This window comes from Pseudophryne corroboree, chromosome 1, assembly GCF_028390025.1.
Source record: "Pseudophryne corroboree isolate aPseCor3 chromosome 1, aPseCor3.hap2, whole genome shotgun sequence".
Lineage (NCBI taxonomy): Eukaryota > Metazoa > Chordata > Amphibia > Anura > Myobatrachidae > Pseudophryne > Pseudophryne corroboree.
Window position 1 is genome coordinate 157,648,468 of NC_086444.1, and position 19,993 is coordinate 157,668,460.

The 19,993-nt window shown below is 47.9% G+C and overlaps 1 long non-coding RNA gene across 1 annotated transcript in view; it reads right to left on the reverse strand.

The window, feature by feature from the left end:
* Positions 1–3,590: 3,590 nt before the first annotated feature.
* Positions 3,591–19,993, reverse strand: part of LOC135012217 (uncharacterized) — a 140,878-nt gene continuing 124,475 nt past the window's right edge. Inside the window, exon 2 of the long non-coding RNA XR_010211603.1 lies at positions 3,591–5,154. This is a non-coding gene — a long non-coding RNA (uncharacterized LOC135012217). The remainder of the gene's footprint in view (positions 5,155–19,993) is intronic.

Genomic DNA, 19,993 nt, shown 5'->3' on the forward strand with positions numbered 1-19,993 from the left:
GAGTATAAGCCGAAGTGGCTTTTTCAGCACAAAAAAAGGTGCTGAAAAAGTCGGCTTATACTCGAGTATATACATTTGTAAGGTTATGTGCTTACCTGTATTAGTCTGTACCCATGAAAAGTGTACCAGAGGCGTCACTTACCTCAGTGACACCTGGTGCGGCACTGAAAACAAGGGGTGGGGCTTCATGGGGAAGGGGCGGGGCTTTGCATCCCGAAGCTGGTTTTTCTAGGGGTTCGGGAGCCTCCATCACTCAGTTACCATCCTTGGCACTGAGTAACTACGTCGCTGTCGCCAGCCCTATTTTTATTATTTTGGGGGAATAAGTACCTCCCTCTGTTATGGCGAACTAGAATCAACATAAACGGTGGCAGTCTATTGCAGTAGGATGGGAGAGGTGCAGGCCCGGCGACAAAGGGGGTCAAAGGGGACACCCGGGCCCCGGCATTGTGAGGGGCCCCAAGGTCCAGCAGCATGTCATAGATTTAAATAATTATATAAATCGCGGCATCATGCCAGCCATGGACCGCCCGCTGTGTAGTTAGCAATAACCAGTAACTAACTGCCCTTTTTTCTTCTTCAGCGCCCGCAACCCCCCCCCCCTCCCCCCCTGTGGTCAGCACTCAGTGCCTCCAGCTCAGCCCCAGGTCTGCTGTCAGCCAGTCCCCACCTGGACCTCCCCTCCTCTCCGAGTCCTCCCCGCTTGCCCTGTCTCTGCTGTGACTGATGCTGCCGGCTGCTGACAGGCGCAGCGGTGCCAGCAACTGTGTGGCTATAAAGTGCGGCTCCGCTCCGGCACTTACAGTGGAGCAGACCAGGCTTTAGCAAGCCCCCTCTCCCCCCGTAGAGTGCGGTATGCCGGTAAGCTTTGCCCACTTACGTCCCTCAGTGCCCCATATTGCTGCTGCGGCCAGCACGCCTTGCCCCTCCATGTCCGCCATGAAGCCTCCATACCCAGAGTCCCTCATCAGCAGTGCACAATAAGCACGCTCTCCTGGGCCCCAGTAAGTCAGGTATTTCCGCAGTCAGTAAATCAGACTCCCTATTGGGTAGATGCAGGCTTGAGCTGTGCAGCACTTCAGGTCACTGGGCTGGGGTAGTGTACGGGGCGCAGGCTGTGTGATCAGAGGTCTCTGTGTTCACTCACTGTTTCAAACCCCCCCCCCCCCCCCCCTCATATTCTGTCCCAGCCATTGTGTCAACCCCCCTATGCTCTGTCACTATTCCATCCTCTCCTGTGTTCTGTCCCTATTCCATCTCCTCCCCGTGTTCAGTCCTAGCCAATGTGTCATCCCCTCATGTCCGGTCCCTATTCCATCTCCCCCCCCCCTCCCTGTGTTCAGTCCCAGCCATTGTGTCACTTCCCCTGTGTTCTGTCACTATTTCACCGCCCTCTGTGTACTGTCCCACCCATTGTCACCCCTCCCCCCTTTGTGAAATATGGTAAGAATTCACCATTTTGCATTTACTGCACAATTGCCGCATCTACACGTTCCTTCCAACCCCTGTCCTGATACCCCCTTGGTGCATGGAAGTACAAAATACTGGCATGTGTGTGTGGTAGGGGGGTGCCCACAGAGATATCAGTGTACCGGGCCCCAATATCTCTGTTGCCGGTCCTGAATAGGTGAGGAGACAGCAGGCTGGGTAGAGAGGAAGTTCATATACTGGGCGAGCTTGAGAAGGCATATTACAGGCACTGCTGGGGCGCAGCGCAAATATGAGGGAATAGAGAGTGAGAGCTGGCAGCATTAAGGAAATAAAAAGTGTACCCGGTCACAGAGCGGGGGCATACAGAGAGGAGAGAGGCTGGCTTTAGCCCTGGAGATGTCGGCAGTGAGTGGCTCAGAGCCCAGCCCTGCAGCCAGGGGCAGAGTATTCGTCCAGACCCCACTGGCAGCAGCATTAGCGCCCAGATCCCAGGAGGACTCCCCGCAGGTGGTGGTGGCCGTGGCTCAGCAGCACAAGCAGCAGCAGGGTAAAGTCACTGTGAAATACAACAGGAAGGAAGAGGCAAGTGCTGGAGGAATGGATTGTGGAGCAGCTCAGTGAGCATAGAGAGTTAGATTTGGGTGGGGTGTGTTCAAACTGAAATCCAATTCGCAGTGTAAAAATAAAGCAGCCAGTATTTACCCTGCACAGAAACAAAATAACCAACCCAAATCTAACTCACTCTGCAAATGTTATATCTGCCCCACCTGCAGTGCACATGGGTCCTGATTCCGAGTTGATCGCTCGCTAGCTATTTCTTGCAGAGCAGCGATCAGATAGTCGCCACCTATAGGGGAGTGTATTTTCGCTTTGCAAGTGGTGCGAACGCTTGTGAAGTCGAGCGGGACGAAAACGTTTTTTGCAGTTTCTGAGTAGCTCTGGATGTAATCAGCCCTTGCGATCACTTCAGTCTTTTTGGACCCGGAATTGATGTCAGACACCCACCCTGCAAACGCTTGGACATGCCTGCGTTTTCCAAACACTACCAGAAAACGGTCAGTTGACACCCACAAACGCCCTCTTTCTGTCAATCTCCTTGTGATCGGCTGTGCTAATGGATTCTTCGTTAAATCCATCGGCCAGCTATGATCCGCTTTGTACCCGTACGACGTGCCTGCGCATTGCGGTGCATATGCATGCGCAGTAGTGACCCGATTGCTGCGCTGCGAAAAACGTCAGCGAGCGATCAAATCGGAATGATGCTCATGGTTTTGCCCATCTGCTAACAAATTTGCTGCTACGATCCGGTCTGAATTAGGCCCCATGAAAGCATTGCAGACAACAGGTTACAGAAAACATGACACAATGGCCCTCATTCAGAGTTGATCGCTAGCTGCCGTTGTTCGCAGCGCAGCGATCAGGGTAAAAATCGGCACTTCTGCGCATGCGTATGGGATGGAATGCGCACGCGCAACGTACTTTCATAACAAACAATGCAGTACAACGTCTAGCGACGCTTTTCAGTCGCACTGCTGACCGCTGAGTGATTGACAGGAATGGGGCGTTTCTGGGAGGTAACTGGCCGTTTTCAGGGAGTGTGCTGAAAAATGTAGGCGTGTCAGATACAAACGCAGGAGTGTCTGAGAAAACAGGGTAGTGGCTGGCCGAACGCAGGGTGTGTTTGTGACATCAAAACAGGAACTGAATAGTCTGAAGTGATCGCAAGCTAGGAGTAGGTCTGGAGCTACTCAGAAACTGCTCGAAAATATTTTGGAGCAGTTCTGCGATCCTTTCGGTCGCACTTCTGCTAAGCTAAGATACACTCCCAGAGGGCGGCGGCTTAGCGATTGCATTGCTGCTAAAAGCAGCTAGCGAGCGATCAACTCGGAATGAGGGCCATTATACATGTAATCCCTGGAGGCAACCTAAACTATGGGGACCCACTAACCTTTAACTTGCCAGAATTGACAAGGCCAGGTCCCCTCTCAGGAGCAGGACACCTCATCTCACTTAAAGTGGAGCAGTGCCACACAATCACCACATAAAAAAGCTATGGCCGCTTAAGAAAGGTGATTAAACTCTCTATCGGCTGATGCACTCCACACTTCATTCACACAAACTTAATCTATATATAAGAAATAAAGACTCTGAAAACTAAATTGGCGTGAAAGGGGTCAGCTTTTTATTTGAAGGGATTTCAAAAATTTTGCTTAAAATTAGGTATGATGGCAGGGGAAGAACTGCCTAGCTAAAGCAGTAACTTGTTAACATAACAAACCAAATGGGTCAACTGCCCACAAATTGCAAGGATGAGGCCACCTACCCTCATCCCCACCAAAGAACTCACAAGGGTAATGGCTATCTACCAACTCCTTATGGGGACAGCAACTCGCAAAGGGAAAAGGCCATCTGCCCAACCTCTTATGGGGACAACATAACAAGCAGACATCAACTTGAGGCACTAACCCATTCCCAGAGAGGCAAAAGACCCACCTGGTCAGGTGGTGCTCTTGAACTAAACTGATATCCATGCCTAGCCTCCTCCATGGCATGGGCTGCACCACTGGGAAACACCACAACTACCCTTAATATCACAGTCTATTCTGAAACCGGCCAACACCAGGTTCCCTAAGAACTGCAGCTGCCACCATACCAGACCAGACCAAACCAATACTATGTAAACCTCCTCCAATCTTTACTGCACATGCACAGTATAGATCCGACACATGTGCAAGGTACTAAACATCAGTTCTTTGCTACATGCACCACTACAGCAAAGGGCATTAATCAGGCCCAGTATGCTAATTGAGTCTGTGAGTACATCCACCCTAGGCCGCAAAAGGGTGGGAAGTGCAGGGGAGATCGTAGTTGGCGGAATGCTGATAGGATTACACAGAGAGGGGGATAGTATGGAATGGAGGGAAGAGGGAAAGGAAAAGAAACAGGGAGAAATATGGAAAGAGTGAGAAAAGAGGTAAATGAGAAGGAAACAGAGGGAAACAGGATAACAGCTGAGGGGAGAGATACAGGAGGAAATAACACAATAAACGGTGATTTAGATCTTCATCTTCCTGCTGTACTCAGGAGACCTGACACATAACGGGCCTCGGGATGCACTTTCTGCAGCACACAGGATAGCTGGGATTTGTGTCTTTCCACTGGTATATGCAACTTGTATGATATTTGTGGCTGCAGGGCAGGACAATCACCGTCTCTCCATTTTCGTACTACATTAAACAGATAACACACGATTGTGTTGCTTCATCCTCTACAGTAAGATGGGAATCTGCTGATCACTACACCCATGACTGGGAGATTCTGCCCATTGATCTCTGCCACCGTGGCTGGGCGATTCCACAGACTGAAATCTATCACCATAACCGGGAGATTCTGCTGTTGAGCTCTATCACCATGGCTTGGAAATCCTGCCCACTCTCTGCTGGTTGCTGATAGGTTAGATAATGATGACTTAGACCAGGGAGATGATCTGGGCTTGGTCTGTTGTTTTAGTATCAGGAGCAGGAAGAGGAGAATGGCTTCCACCTCTGTCCTCCCATTGAAGTCTCAGTAGATGAGATGTTTTCCTCTTGATGGATGTTCATGAGTTTTCTGTCGAGTTCTTCTTTCTCCCCTTCGGCGCTCGGACCGCAGCCTCTCCTCAAATACAGTCTTGGAAGAATCATCTGAGAAGATATACCTTATATAGTAGCCATAATAAATTACCTATAAATGACATGAACAAATCAATTGTTGATCAATAACATTTTGGTATATTTTTGATAATAGTGTTACACTGTAAGAGGCGCTGTCAGAATAACAGGGTTGTTTCATTTATTGCAGTTTTTTAAAGTGATTTAAAAAAAATAAAATAATTATTTTAAAAACCCAGTAATAGTACACACGGCCTAATTCAGCATGGATCGTAGATGTGCGAAAAATCTCACATCTCCAATCCATTAAACTAACATGCGCGGGGACACCCAGCACAGGGGAAGTCTTCCCCGCATGCCAGGTCCTGCTCCCCCACACACATGCGAAAGCATCGCACAGCGGTAATGCTTTTGCATGTTTAGGGTAGCCCTCTGTCTAGCTGCGAAGGCAGATGGCTACCCGACATGCGTGTGATATCACGCTGCTGCCACCGCCCACCCCTCATCCCTCAAACGGTCCGCACACGCCTGCATTGTCCGGACCTTGCCCCTCCCCATGCCATGGTGACGCCCCTTCCCACCCCATGAACGCCTCTGCCTGTCAATCAGGCAGAGATGTTGGCAGATGCGAGATGCTGTTGCATCTCAGTGTGCGCACACACAATGCAGCTTCTGCGAGTGTGCACAATTCAAAAGGCCCCAGCATGCAAACGCAATAGTACCTGCTTTCTATGCTGACTCAGGTCCAGAGGCCCTATCGGAGGAGGGGGAGGCGGGCTAGGGGGGGGAATTCCATGGGCCTCCGACTAGCACAGGGCCTTAAAACTTTCCAACTTATTGAGTTTGTGTTTCAACTTAATTTTTTTATATTTATCCATTTGCGAATTTAGCAATTTAAAACATAACGGTTAAGATAGAAAAGCACGTCTAATTTGAAATCTTCAATAATCCAGAACATCAGTATCTGTATACAGTATTTTATTTGTGAATTAACCAAAGATGACCCCTTTGCTGAACACATAGGGCATAATTCAGGTTTGCATTCACGAAATGGTATGATTAGCAGCACACTGCACATAGTGCATGCGCAGTGCGACTGTTGCACAAAGGACCTTTGCAATTGCGCTCACAGTAAGGACTTAATCGCAGAGTGATTGACAGGAAGGGACCGTTTGGGGGAGGCAACAGGGAGGGCAGCAAAAACGCTGGAGTGTCATGGTAGTTTTTGGGGCATGTATTTGCATTCAACTGCGATCTTGTATTCAGAGAAACATGGTGCCAGCGTTGCTACTGCAGTGGCCAGTCTGCATAACCATAGGGCTACCCTTACAGTCAATGGGGGGTCATTCCGAGTTGATCGCTAGCTGCTTTCGGAAGCTGCGCAGCGATCAGGCAAAAAATTGGTACTTCTGCGCATGCGTATGCGGCGCAATGCGCACTCGCATCATACTATTACAACGAACTATGTAGTTTCACACAAGGTAAAGCGAAGCTTTTCAGTCGCACTGCTGGCTGCAGAGTGATTGACAGGAAAGGGGCATTTCTGGGTGTCAACTGACCGTTTTCAGGGAGTGTTCGAAAATACGCAGGCATACCAGGAAAAACACATGCGTGGCTGGCCGAACGCAGGGCGTGTTCGTGACGTCAAAACAGGAACTGAATAGTCTGAAGTCATCGCAAGCTAGGAGTAGGTCTGAAGCTGCACAAAATTATTTTGTAGCCGCTCTGCGATTCTTTCGTTCGCACTTTTGCTAAGCTAAAATACACTCCCAGAGGGAGGCGGCATAGCGTTTGCACGGCTGCCAAAAACTGCTAGCGAGCGATCAACTCGGAATGACCACCAACGTTCCTCATTGTGTATAGGCTGTGAATGTGTATGCAGTTGTGAATGAGATTGCAATTTCGTAGCCTAGAAAATCACACTTGCTAAAGCATGTGCATACAAATATGAATTAGGCCTATAATGCTGTAACGCTCAGGACATTTTCTTTTTACAATTGCATAACAATGTCCACTGAAACAGAATTTTGTCCTGAAGGAAATGGTCATGACATGAAACTCACACTAAATATCACTTTGAAATCATTATAAAACTGAGATCTGTAAACAGCAGACTACAATACCAAGGACACAGTGTAAAAATGACATGTACAGCAGGGCCTCTCAAAACACACAGGGGCAGATGTATGTAGCCTGGAGAAGTGATAAAGCAGTGATAAGCGCAAGGTAATAACGCACCAGCCAGTCAGCTCCAATATGTAAATTGACAGTTAGGAGCTGACTGGCTGGTGCGTTATCACCTTGCGCTTATCACTGCTTTATCACTTCTCCATGCTTCATACATCTGCCCCACAGTGCATTGCAAGATATGAACCAATACGAAACATCTGGCCTTTACTTACACACTGGACCAATGCTTAGGGCAGAACAGTAAGAGTAGAATGGTTACATACCTCCAAGAGGGACAAAAATGCTCTGCTTCCCTGACATTTCTCTTAATATATTATTGCTAGCACCTGTTTTGAACAGGTCAGTGGATAAGAAAGGTGTTTCAGCACAGGAGATGGCAATCATAAAGTAAGAGGGAAGTCCAGGAGCAGAGCATTGTGTCCCTCCTGGAGAGGGGCATGTTGGGAGGTATGAGGTTATATGTAGCTTCATGTGCTTATAGAGCAGGCATTCCCAACATTGGTCCTCAAGGCACACAAACACTGCAGGTTTTAGTGATATCCAGGCCTCAGCACAGGTGGTTAAATCAAAAGTAGCTGAGGTACTAATTAAGTCACCTGTGCTCAAGCCTGGCTATCACTAAAACCTGGACTGTTAGTGTGCATTGAGGACAAAGGTTGGGAATGCCTGTCGTAGCGTAAACCATTAATTATACCCCGTTCAGATCACAATGTTGGATCGCACCCGGGAATTGGATATGGGTCCTTCCCGGGTGCGACTGGGCATTGGACATTTTCAGACTGGCTTCCCGACCTAGCATATTGCCATAGGGGGTGAGGACAGAGGCAGGTGTGGAGGTGGTGCTGGAGATGAGATCATCTCTGCACCGCCTCTCCCTATGCTGTAAACAGGTGCCGGGTCGCATCGACCTGGGTAACCCGTTCACACTGTACCTGACCTGGTAATAACCCTTCTTTTTTCGCGGGTTGAATTACCAGGTCAGGCGACCTGGGAATTCGGCAGTGACCCATTCACACTGCACAGCGACCCGTGTCGATACCGGGTTATTTGTGCAGTGAGGACGGGATATAACTAAGGGGGTATTCAGGTTTGTTAGCAAACAAAAAAGTAAGAAATTGGGCAAAACCATGTGCACTGCAGGGGAGGCAGATGTAACATGTGCAGAGAGAGTTAGATTTGGGTGGGTTATATTGTTTCTGTGCAGGGTAAATATTGGCTGCTTTATTTTTACGCTGCAATTTAGATTTCAGTTTGAACGCACCCCACCCAAATCAGCTGGATACACACTATAATGGGGGGTACACACGGAGAGATCTGTGCTTAATTTCTAAGCAATCTGGCTAGATTGCTTAGAAATTAAGCACAGATTTATTTATCTGTGTGTATGCCCATAGCCTATATCGTCGGTTCTAGACTATGCCTGCATGCGGGCTCAATCTAGTCAAGTCGCTCACTTTACCGCTGTGTGAAGTGAGTGGCCACCTCCGTCTCCCACCCCCCTCGCTCAGCACACATCACGCTGAGTGGGGTGAGATGTGTGCTGTGCAGTCTGTGCTAGATCATACCTCCCAACATGACCCTCTCCAGGAGGAACAAAAAGCTCTGCTCCCGGACTTCCCACTTAATCTATGATTGCCATCACCTGTACTGATATACCTTTCTTATCCATTAACCTGTTCAACACAGGTGCCGGCAATCATTAATTTAGAGCACAGGTTCTCAAACTCGGTCCTCAGGACCCCACACAGGGCATGTTTTGCAGGTCTCCTCACAGAATTACAAGTGAAATAATTAGCTCCACCTGTGGACCTTTAAAAATGTGTCAGTGAGTAATTAATTCACCTGTGCACCTGCTGGGTTACCTGCAAAACATGCACTGTGTGGGGTCCTGAGGACCGAGTTTGAGAACCTATGATTTAGAGAAAAGTCCAGAAGCAGAACATTGTGTCCCTCCTGGAAAGGGTCATGTTGGGAGGTATGCTAGATTGCTCAGCACACATCTCTACCGTGTGTACCCCCTTTTAAGGGCCCTCCTCACTGGCCGACCCGCCGCCGAGCTGCCCGACGGCGGATACGGCCGACGAGCGACCCGGCGGCGGGGGGACAGTGACGGGGGGAGTGAAGTTTCTTCACTCCCCCCGTCACGCGGCTGCATTGAAGTGCAGGCAAATATGGACGAGATCGTCCATATTGGCCTGCATGCACAGCCGACGGGAGACCAGTGATGAACGAGCGCAGGGCCGTGCATCGTTCATCGCAGGAGTCTCCACACTGAAAGATATGAACGAGTTCTCGTTCATTTATGAACGAGATCGTTCATATCTTTCAAAAAATCGGCCAGTGTGTAGGGCCCTTAAGATTATCTGTCCAATCTTTCTGGTTGGAGTGAAAATCTGGTAATGTATGGAAGCAAATGACAATCAATCATTTGCTCTCAAAAGACAGAAAATGGGCATAAATTGGATTAAATCAAATGGATTTAACCAGTTTGTCTTAACATCCATTTTTGTCCGTTTCCCAGTGTTTGGGAGCAAATGATCAATTGCATTGGCCGAGTTGTATACTTAACACGGGCAAAACATCTGGATCAAACTTTTTATCGGTCTCTCTATTTTAGAGCTGAAAGCATCCGAAAAAACCGCTTTGCGTCCGCTATTACAGTAGCCGACCTTGCAAAATGCCCATTTTACTAGATATGGGCTGCAAATCTGCTGATTATTACCATGAACTAGCAATTCTACATCTTAAATTGCTTTGTGAAATTCAACATGTTTAAAAATCTGATTTACCAATCTCAATCAATTTTTTTGTCTGAATCTGAGATCAGTAAACCCTGTACATTGTAGATTTTGTTAAAACTCATCTGCAAAACGCCAAATTGCCCCAGTTCATTGTTGATGTATGGGGGCCCCATCTACAAATGCCACCCGCATGCCAAACAGGGTAAGGTGACATGGTGGAGATTTATCAGTGCTTGGAGAGAGATAAAGTACCAGCCAATCAGCTGCTAACTGCCATGGTACATGTTGTGTTTGAAACATGACAGGAGCTGGATAGTTAGTACTTTATCTCCATCCACTTTATCTCTCTCCAAGTCTTAGTACATATGTCTCTTTGGTGCATATCTATCATGAGTTTTAACTATTTAAACCCATTGCATATGATAAATGGTGCTCCAGCAATCAGCTCCCAACAGTCATTTTTCAAACACATGACAGTTAGGAGATGATTGGTTGGAGCACCATTTTTCATATGCAGTGAGTTTTAAATAGCTAAAACTCATTGATAAATTTGCCCCTTTATCTATCTCCACTTTATCTCTCTCCAAGCTTTCATGAATCTCCCACAAAGTATAAGGAAGGGTAATACATATAGCTAATATGCAGCTTACTCCAACTGCCACTTGCATGCCACACAGGGTGAGAGGACATAGGAGGAGATTTATCACAGCTTGTAGAAAGAGAAAGTATCAGTCAGCCCCTGTCATATTTAATGACAGTTAGAAGCTGATTGTTTGGCACTTCATCTCTCTCCAAGCTGTGATACATCTCCCCCTTATCTTGGAATCACTGCCCCAAATATATCACCAGGATCTCCATGATGGCTCCTCCATCTTCTTTGGTCCTAGAGGAGCCATCTTAACTCTCTTCTGCACATCTCCGATGTAACAAATAAAAACACAACTTAAAAAAAAAAGTTCAGGAAAAGCACAGATTTTATGGTGCTCTGAACAACAGGATAAATGCCGGAAGGATTACACAAGTTGATCAAACAGACTAGCTCACTCTTCCAAGGCCAGACTTTAGCATAAGCCACAAGTGCTTCAACTGAAGAAATGCCACTGATGATAATGGCCCTCATTCCGAGTCGTTCGCTCTGTATTTTTCATCGCATCGCAGTGAAATTCCGCTTAGTACGCATGCGCAATATTCGCACTGCGACTGCGCCAAGTAATTTTACAATGGAGATAGTATTTTTACTCACGGCTTTTTCATCGCTCCGGCGATCGTAGTGTGATTGACAGGAAATGGGTGTTACTGGGCGGAAACAGGCCGTTTTATGGGCGTGCAGGAAAAAACGCTACCGTTTCCGGAAAAAACGCAGGAGTGGCCGGGGAAACGGGGGAGTGTCTGGGCGAACGCTGGGTGTGTTTGTGACGTCAAACCAGGAACGACAAGCACTGAACTGATCGCAGATGCCGAGTAAGTGTGGAGCTACTCTGAAACTGCTAAGTAGTTTGTAATCGCAATATTGCGAATACATCGTTCGCAATTTTAAGATGCTAAGATACACTCCCAGTAGGCGGCGGCTTAGCGTGAGCAACTCTGCTAAAATCGCCTTGCGAGCGATCAACTCGGAATGAGGGCCAATGTGCGTTCTATATCTGCCCATAGGATCGCAAAATGACTGACCTACCCTCATCACTGCAGTCAGGTGGCCATATTTCTTACTGGCATGAAGAAAACAAGCTACTGAGTATCTGAATTTCCATGAATTGTTCCAACTACTGCTGCTGACTAGTTTACACTATATTTCTACAAACTTAACAACAAACCTCACCCACTACCCCATAAGCACCTTCCCAATTATGCCACAAATTGGGACTGTTTGTATACAATAGTGACAGATAACAATTCTCATCTCTGTCCCACTGCTGTCACAGCTTCCTCTGAAATCTGATCAATCCCAAATCATTACTCAACAGTATGCAATAATAGGATTTTAGTACCTACCGGTAAATCCTTTTCTCCTAGTCCGTAGAGGATGCTGGGGACTCCAAAAGGACCATGGGGTATAGACAGATCCGCAGGAGCTTGGGCACACTATAAAGACTTAAACTTGGTGTGAACTGGCTCCTCCCTCTATGCCCCTCCTCCAGACCTCAGTTAGAAAACTGTGCCCAGGAGAGACGGACATTTCAAGGAAAGAATTTATAAGTTAAAGACAGTGAGTGTTACACCAGCTCACACCATGAACATACTGCAAGACATGGCCTTCAACAGAATACCAGCCTACGGTATGAAAACCATACAGCCATATGAGAGAATATGTAACACAACCCGTGTGTCAACTCAACCAATAATAAGAAACCACATGCCATGGCATGAACAACTTCAGCGAAAGTCTGACAGAGAAGAAACACCACAAGGTGCAATGAAAAACAACAACTGCAGACACAGTACGCACTGGGACGGGCGCCCAGCATCCTCTACGGACTAGGAGAAAAGGATTTAACGGTAGGTACTAAAATCCTATTTTCTCTTACGTCCTAGAGGATGCTGGGGACTCCAAAAGGACCATGGGGTCTATACCAAAGCTCCAGAACGGGCGGGAGAGTGCGGATGACTCTGCAGCACCGATTGAGCAAACATGAGGTCCCCATCATCCAGGGTATCAAACTTGTAGAGCTTAGCAAAGGTGTTTGAAACCCGACCAATTAGCCGCTCGGCAAAGTTAACCCGCCCAGACACCTCGGACATCCGCCCAAGAAGAGTCCATCTTCCTAGTAGAATGGGTCTCCCCCGACTTCAGTAACGGCAATCCAGCCGTAGAACTAGCACCCCGAATCATATCACAGATCCATTGTGCAACAGACTGCAGAGACGCAGGCGCCCCAAGCACGCTGGGAGCATACCGGAGAAACAGAGCCTCTGTTTCCCCAAACTGAGCCCAATTGGCGACAAAAATCTTCAAAGCCCTGACTACATCGAGAAACATTGAATCAGCCAATGTTGAAGTTACCACAGGCATCAAACTAGGCAGGTCTTTGATAAACACCGAAAATCCTTTTCGGTAGAACTACTATACGAATTCTCCATTCTATCTATTTGGAAGAACAAACAGGGGCTCTTGTGAGCCAAAGCCGCTACTTCCGACAACCGCCTTGCGGTCGCCCAAAAAACAAAAGCATGACCACTCTCCAAGAGAGAAATTTTAACACAACCTTTATTCCAATCAGTGAGACACAAGAAACGCAACATCACGTCAAGAGCCCCCTGTGCCAATGGGCACAAACGGAGGTTGGATGTGCAGTACTTCTTACACGAAAGTCTCAACTTCCGGAAAGGTGGCCAATTCTTTTTTTTTTTTAAAGAAAATTTACAAGGCTAAAACTGTCCTGAAACGGAGCCTAACTGTAGGCCTGCATCCACACCTGCTTGCAAAGAATGGAGAAGAACGACTCAGCTGAACGTCTTCCGTAGGAAGCTTCTTAGCTTTACACAAAGACACATATGTACGCCAAATACGGTGTTAAGGCTTCACCGTTACTTCTTTTTTAGCCTGAAGAAGTGTGGAAATGACCTCACTGGCAAATACCCAATCGGACTAGGATATGGCGTACAACCGCCACACCGGAAGTTGCTGTAACAGTACCTCCCGTAGAAGAAGAGGCCAGGGATCTTCTTATGAATAAATCTAGAAGAACTGGATACCAAGCTCTCCTTGGCTAGACCGAAACAATGAGGATCACCGGAAACTCTGTTCATCCTACGTTTATCACCTTCAGCAGAGTGAAAGCGGAGGGGACACATAGACCGACCGAAAACACCCAAGGTGTCACGAGTGCGTCCACTGGTATAGCTTGAGTGTCCCTTGACCTGGAACCATATTCCTGAGGTCTCTCGTTGAGGCGAGACGCCAACATGCCCAATTGAGGCACTCCTCAAAGACTTGTCACTTCTGTCTCGATGACGACAGTATTTCTCCCGGATTGAGAGCGCGTCTGTAGAGGAAATTTATTTCTCCGTCGTTTACGTCCGGAACTAAGACTGGTAATATAACGATTACCAGTCTTTCCAACCCAGCGGAAAACTTTTTCAGCTTCTGCCATTGTCGCTTTGCTCCTTGTTCCGTCCTAGCGGCTTACTTACGCCACTGCTGTCACGTCGACCAACAGAATTAACACGGGCAGATCCCCAAAAATATGGTCGTTGACAATAGCTCTAACTTCAAGAAAGCTTATTGTAGACAAGCTTCGCAGCTTGATCTTTTCCTCTGGAAATACTTCCCATGCCAGTACTTCTCCCCAGCCTCGGAGATCTGCATACATGGACACCAGGATCTAATCCTGGATCCCAAACCTTCGTCCCTCTAGGAGGTGAGAACTGAGCAGCCACCACAGGAGCGATATCCTGGCCATCAGAATTATATTCCGGTGCATGCGCCGGTGAGACCCGGACCACATTCCCAACAGGTCCCGTGAAAACTACTCTGGCATTTGACCTGCTCACCGAAAAGGCCTCGTAGGCCGCACCCAACTTCTTCATATTGATGGATTGGCACTGCAAATTTGATCCGACCCAGGATCCTCAGACCTCTTTCCACAGGAAACACAGAACCTCGACCGTTCAGTATCTACCCTGATACCACCTCCGACATCTGTGTCGTTAAGAACAACAGCCCTTCCCTGTTTTGAAGAACAGTCAGAGACAAACAACGATTTGCACCACTTGGTCCCGACCTCGCCTCAATCAGGCAAACATCTCAGTACAGACTACCAATGGCTCGTACTATTGACAGAAACCCATCATACTACCATCACTCCAGTGAAATGGTAAAGCCAATCCTGGCTATCCCTCCAGGTAATCCGAATGTGCAGAACACGCATGTAAACTTTTTTTTTTTTTTTTTTTATACGGGGCAGGAGGACAAAGCCCTGAACCTGGTGCACCTCTATATGGCGTCGCTTACTACCTCCCCCTCCAGAGGGGAAACGGCAATATCCATTAGAAAATCAGTGAGGGCACACAGCTGTAACTCCAGAATGTCCCCCTTTGGATTCTATAAGCAACTCACCGGACCTAGTCCAGTCCCGGACTAACTGAACGTAGTAACTGAGTCCTCACCGGCGTGGGGTCCCACCATATAGACTCAGCGACCAGTGGTGGATGTGGTAGAACATAAACCGACATCCGCTTCTGCAAACCTAACAAGGCTGCAGAACACTTACCTTTTCACCGTCCACTGGCTGCACAGAAAAGGAAACATAAAAGCACGGCATCGAATCGGTTTAAACGACTGCATCCCACAAAAGAATGCGTCACCAACCACTGTGAAGGAGTTTAACTCACAAAGTCAGACTTACCAGTGGCATCCGCCGAGAGTGACTGAACTGAGGCATCCCCAAACAGCTGTATACCGTATATCTCGGAGACATCCTCAGCATTTCCACGGCCACACCTCCTGCCACCACGCGGCAGCCTGCTGCAATGTCATAAAGTAGAAATAACATAAACAGCCTCATCCCTTCTCTGTAGGGTAAATCTGTCGGATACCTATCCGAATATAACACTCCCTCATATGCATGCAATGCAAATAAGTCCAAGGTATAAAATTAAAATAACACTTAGCTTCCTGTGCAAGACCCCTTGCGACCGGGCTCCGCATCGACCAGGAGTAGACTGCCACAGTACGCTCTCCGCGTCAGGAAGAGAACAAACATTCAGACCCCTTGAGAGGATTGAAGACCAACTCGTCACTGCCGATCTGGAGTTTAATCAACAGAGCGACCAACACATGAGAAGAAATACTATTACTTCAGCATTCATGAATACCCCTCATGTTATACACAATATAATACATATATCGTAACTATGTATATATAGATATATATATAACATATACATACATGGGATGTCCAGACCCGCCAGGTCCCTAGGGACAGTAACGTGTTCTGAATGCGTATGACCATGTACCGACAAGCCCCAATAGTGGATCTACCAGGAAAGTTAAGGTCGACCGAAAATGTAGTAGCCGCCGACCGCAGGGAATAGTAAGCAGGCAAAAATTAACAGTCTCGGAACCCCGAGGGGTCTGAGGGAAGCATACAGATATAAATTCAATAACACTATATAAGGCCGTTATGTTAATATTTACCCAGTAATCACAGTTGATGCCGACAGGACACCCACATACGACTGTGTCTCCCATCCCGTGTTTACTATGTACAAGTATACACTTACCGACCTGCTGACACTGCATCTTCTGAGACACGTACCAACAGGCGTCGGTGATGCCGATAGTTTTCCCCACAGCTGCTTGTGACAGAGCCCTCACCCATGTCGACATATGTCAACTAAAAACAATAGTGGGTAAACTGACAGGAAAACTCAGATATACTTTACATGCACCACAACATGATTATACGCCCTTTATGGAAACTAGTGCTATATTGTTCTCCATATAGCACTAAACACTGTGCCCCCCCTCGTTTTCTGTTTCATACATAGCCTTGGTGGGGACATGTGTAAAATGGCGCTGAATCAGTTGCGGGGCCTAAGCTCCGCCCCTTCCCGGCGCGCTTAAGCCCGGCAGAAAACAATGACAGTGGGGTTCTTTACAGTGCCTATTTATTGTATAACATGAAGGCTCCCTTAACTGTATATATATATATATATATACTGCCCAGGGCGCCCCCCACCCCCTGCACCCATGAAAGCCGGCGCAGGAGAAATGGCGCGCAGCGCGCTATACATGCTGGCGGGGGTCTGGGACACGGAGCCCCCGGCACCACAATGTAATACATGACAGCCCATTTTGCACAAACCGTAACTTGCTGCCCAGGGCGCTCCCCCCCCCAGCGCCCCGCACCCGTGAAAGCCGGCGGCGGAGAATCAATGGCGCGCAGCGCGCTGAAGCATGCTGGCGGGGGTATGATACGCGGTGCCCAGCCACCGAAAATACTTTTAATGCCAGCCCTTTAAAGTAAACAGTAACCTGCTGCCCAGGGCGCTCCCCCCCCCAGCGCCCTGCACCCTGTGAGTGCCGTTGGTGTGTGGGAGCATGGAGCGCAGCGCGACCGCTGTACCTCCGTTACTGAAGTCTTCTGCCGTCACTGAAGTCTTCTGTTCTTCTAATACTCACCCGGCTTCTTTCTTCTGGCTTCTGTGAGGGGGGTGACGGCGCGGCTCCGGGAACAAGCAGCTAGGCACACCAAGTGATCGAACCCTCTGGAGCTAATGGTGTCCAGTAGCTGAGAAGCAGAGCCCTTAAACTAAGAAGAAGTAGGTCCTGCTTCTCTCCCCTCACTCCCATGATGCAGGGAGCCTGTAGCCAGCAGGTCTCCTTGAAAATAAAAAAACTAACATAGGTGGTCATTCCGAGTTGATCGCTCGTTATTTTTTTTTCGCAACGGAGCGATTAGTCGCTAATGCGCATGCGCAATATTCGCACTGCGACTGCGCCAAGTAAATTTGCTATGAAGATTGGTATTTTACTCACGGCATTACGAGGTTTTTTCTTCGTTCTGGAGATCGGCGTGTGATTGACAGGAAGTGGGTGTTTCTGGGCGGAAACTGGCCGTTTTATGGGAGTGTGTGAAAAAACGCTACCGTTTCTGGGAAAAACGCGGGAGTGGCTGGAGAAACGGAGGAGTGTCTGGGCGAACGCTGGGTGTGTTTGTGACGTCAAACCAGGAACGACAAGCACTGAACTGATCGCACTGAAAGAGTAAGTCTCGAGCTACTCAGAAACTGCACAGAGAAGTCTTTTCGCAATATTGCGAATCTTTCGTTCGCAATTTTGATAAGCTAAGATTCACTCCCAGTAGGCGGCGGCTTAGCGTGTGCAATGCTGCTAAAAGCAGCTTGCGAGCAAACAACTCTAAATGAGGGCCATAAAGTCTTTTAGAGAAACTCAGTAGAGCTCCCCTAGTGTGTGTCCCTTCACTCCTGGGCACAAAGTTGAGGTCTGGAGGAGGGGCATAGAGGGAGGAGCCAGTTCACACCCAGTTTAAGTCTATCTAGTGTGCCCAAGCTCCTGCGGATCCGTCTATACCCCATGGTTCTTTTGGAGTCCCCAGCATCCTCTAGGACGTAAGAGAAATACTAATTCATAGGCTCCAGTTGATACTGTAGTAATTTGCATATTATTTATTTTCTGTGTTTTTGGTAGATCATCCAACTAATATACACAGGCTCCTACCCAAATTGGTCATCTACATACTGTAGATTGCCATGTATCCTACGTTTCTGTAATCTGGGCCCACAGAATTGTACCACTTATGGAGATTTGGCTGTTGGACCAGATAGAACAATGTGCTCTTACAGGAGTAATTCCAGTAATTAATATAACCATGGGATACTGGGTGCCATACAAGCCTCTTGTATGCCTACGCACAGTAATGCAATTTGGCTGAAAGAAGCCAAAATATCCTTAAAGATGCGTGTGACTTAGAAAAAGCAAGCAAACAAAAAAAACACACAAGAAAAAAACGGGAGTGAGCGGTCGCCTGGGCGGTTAACGATCATCACCCTCAGGTGCTCAGTGTCCTGTCAGCGGAGATAATGGCTCGAACTCCTCAGGGCGGACACTACTCCCCCCCTAAGTCCCACGAAGCAGGGAGCCTGTTGCCAGCAGCCTTCCTTGTGCCTAACTAACTCTTAGAAAAAAATAAAACTAAAGAAGCTCTAGGAGCTCCCCTAGCTGTGACTGTCTCCTCCGGGCACACTTTCTAAACTGAGTCTGGGAGGAGGGTCATAGAGGGAGGAGCCAGCCCACACTATTAAACTCTTAAAGTGCCAATGGCTCCTAGTGGACCCGTCTATACCCCGTGGTACTAATGTGGACCCCAGCATCCTCTAGGACGTAAGAGAAAGGGGTATGAGCTTAGTGATATCATTCAGGTGCTTGAAAAGGAGGGGTATTTCTAAGCAAGAAAAAAATAGGATTTTAATACCTACCAGTAAATCCTTTTCTCTTAGTCCGTAGAGGATGCTGGGGACACCAAAAGAACCATGGGGTATAGACGGGATCCGCAGGAGACATGGGCACTTTAAGACTTGAAAAGGGGTGTGCACTGACTCCTCCCTCTATGCCCCTCCTCCAGACTCCAGTTATAGGAACTGTGCCCAGGGAGACAGACAAATTTCGAGGAAAGGATTTATTGTTAAACTAAGGTGATATTCACACCAGCACACACCGCAAACACGCTGCACAACGTGGCATTCAACAGAACCCAGGCCAACGACATGAACCAACGTCAGCAACAGGCTGACTATAAACATAACTCAACATGTGTGTAACCAGAATTAATCGCTGCAGATACAGTACGCACTGAGACGGGCGCCCAGCATCCTCTATGGACTAAGAGAAAAGGATTTACCGGTAGGTATTAAAATCCTATTTTCTCATACGTCCTAGAGGATGCTGGGGACACCAAAAGAACCATGGGGTAATACCAAAGCTCTAGAACGGGCGGGAAAGTGCGGATGACTCTGCAGCACTGATCGACCAAACTGTAGGTCATCATCGGCCAGGGTATCAAACTTGTAAAACTTTGCAAAAGTGTTCGAACCCGACCAAGTAGCAGCTCGGCAAAGTTGCAATGCCGAGACCCCTCGGGCAGCCGCCCAAGAAGAGCCCACCTTCCTAGTAGAATGGGCCTTCACCGATTCCGGTAATGGTAATCCGGCCGTGGAATGAGCATGCTGAATCGTGTTACAGATCCAGCGTGCAATGGTCTGTTTGGAAGCAGGACACCCAATCTTGTTGGGAGCATACAGGACAAACAGAGCCTCGGTTTTCCTAACCCGAGCCGTTCTGGCGACATAGATTTTCAGAGCTCTGACCACATCTAAAGATTTTGACTCAACGAAAGCGTCAGTAGCCACTGGCACCACAATAGGTTGGTTCATGTGTAAAGATGAAACCACCTTCGGCAGAAATTGGTGACGAGTCCTCAACTCTGCTCTATCTTCATGAAAAACTAAATATGGGCTCTT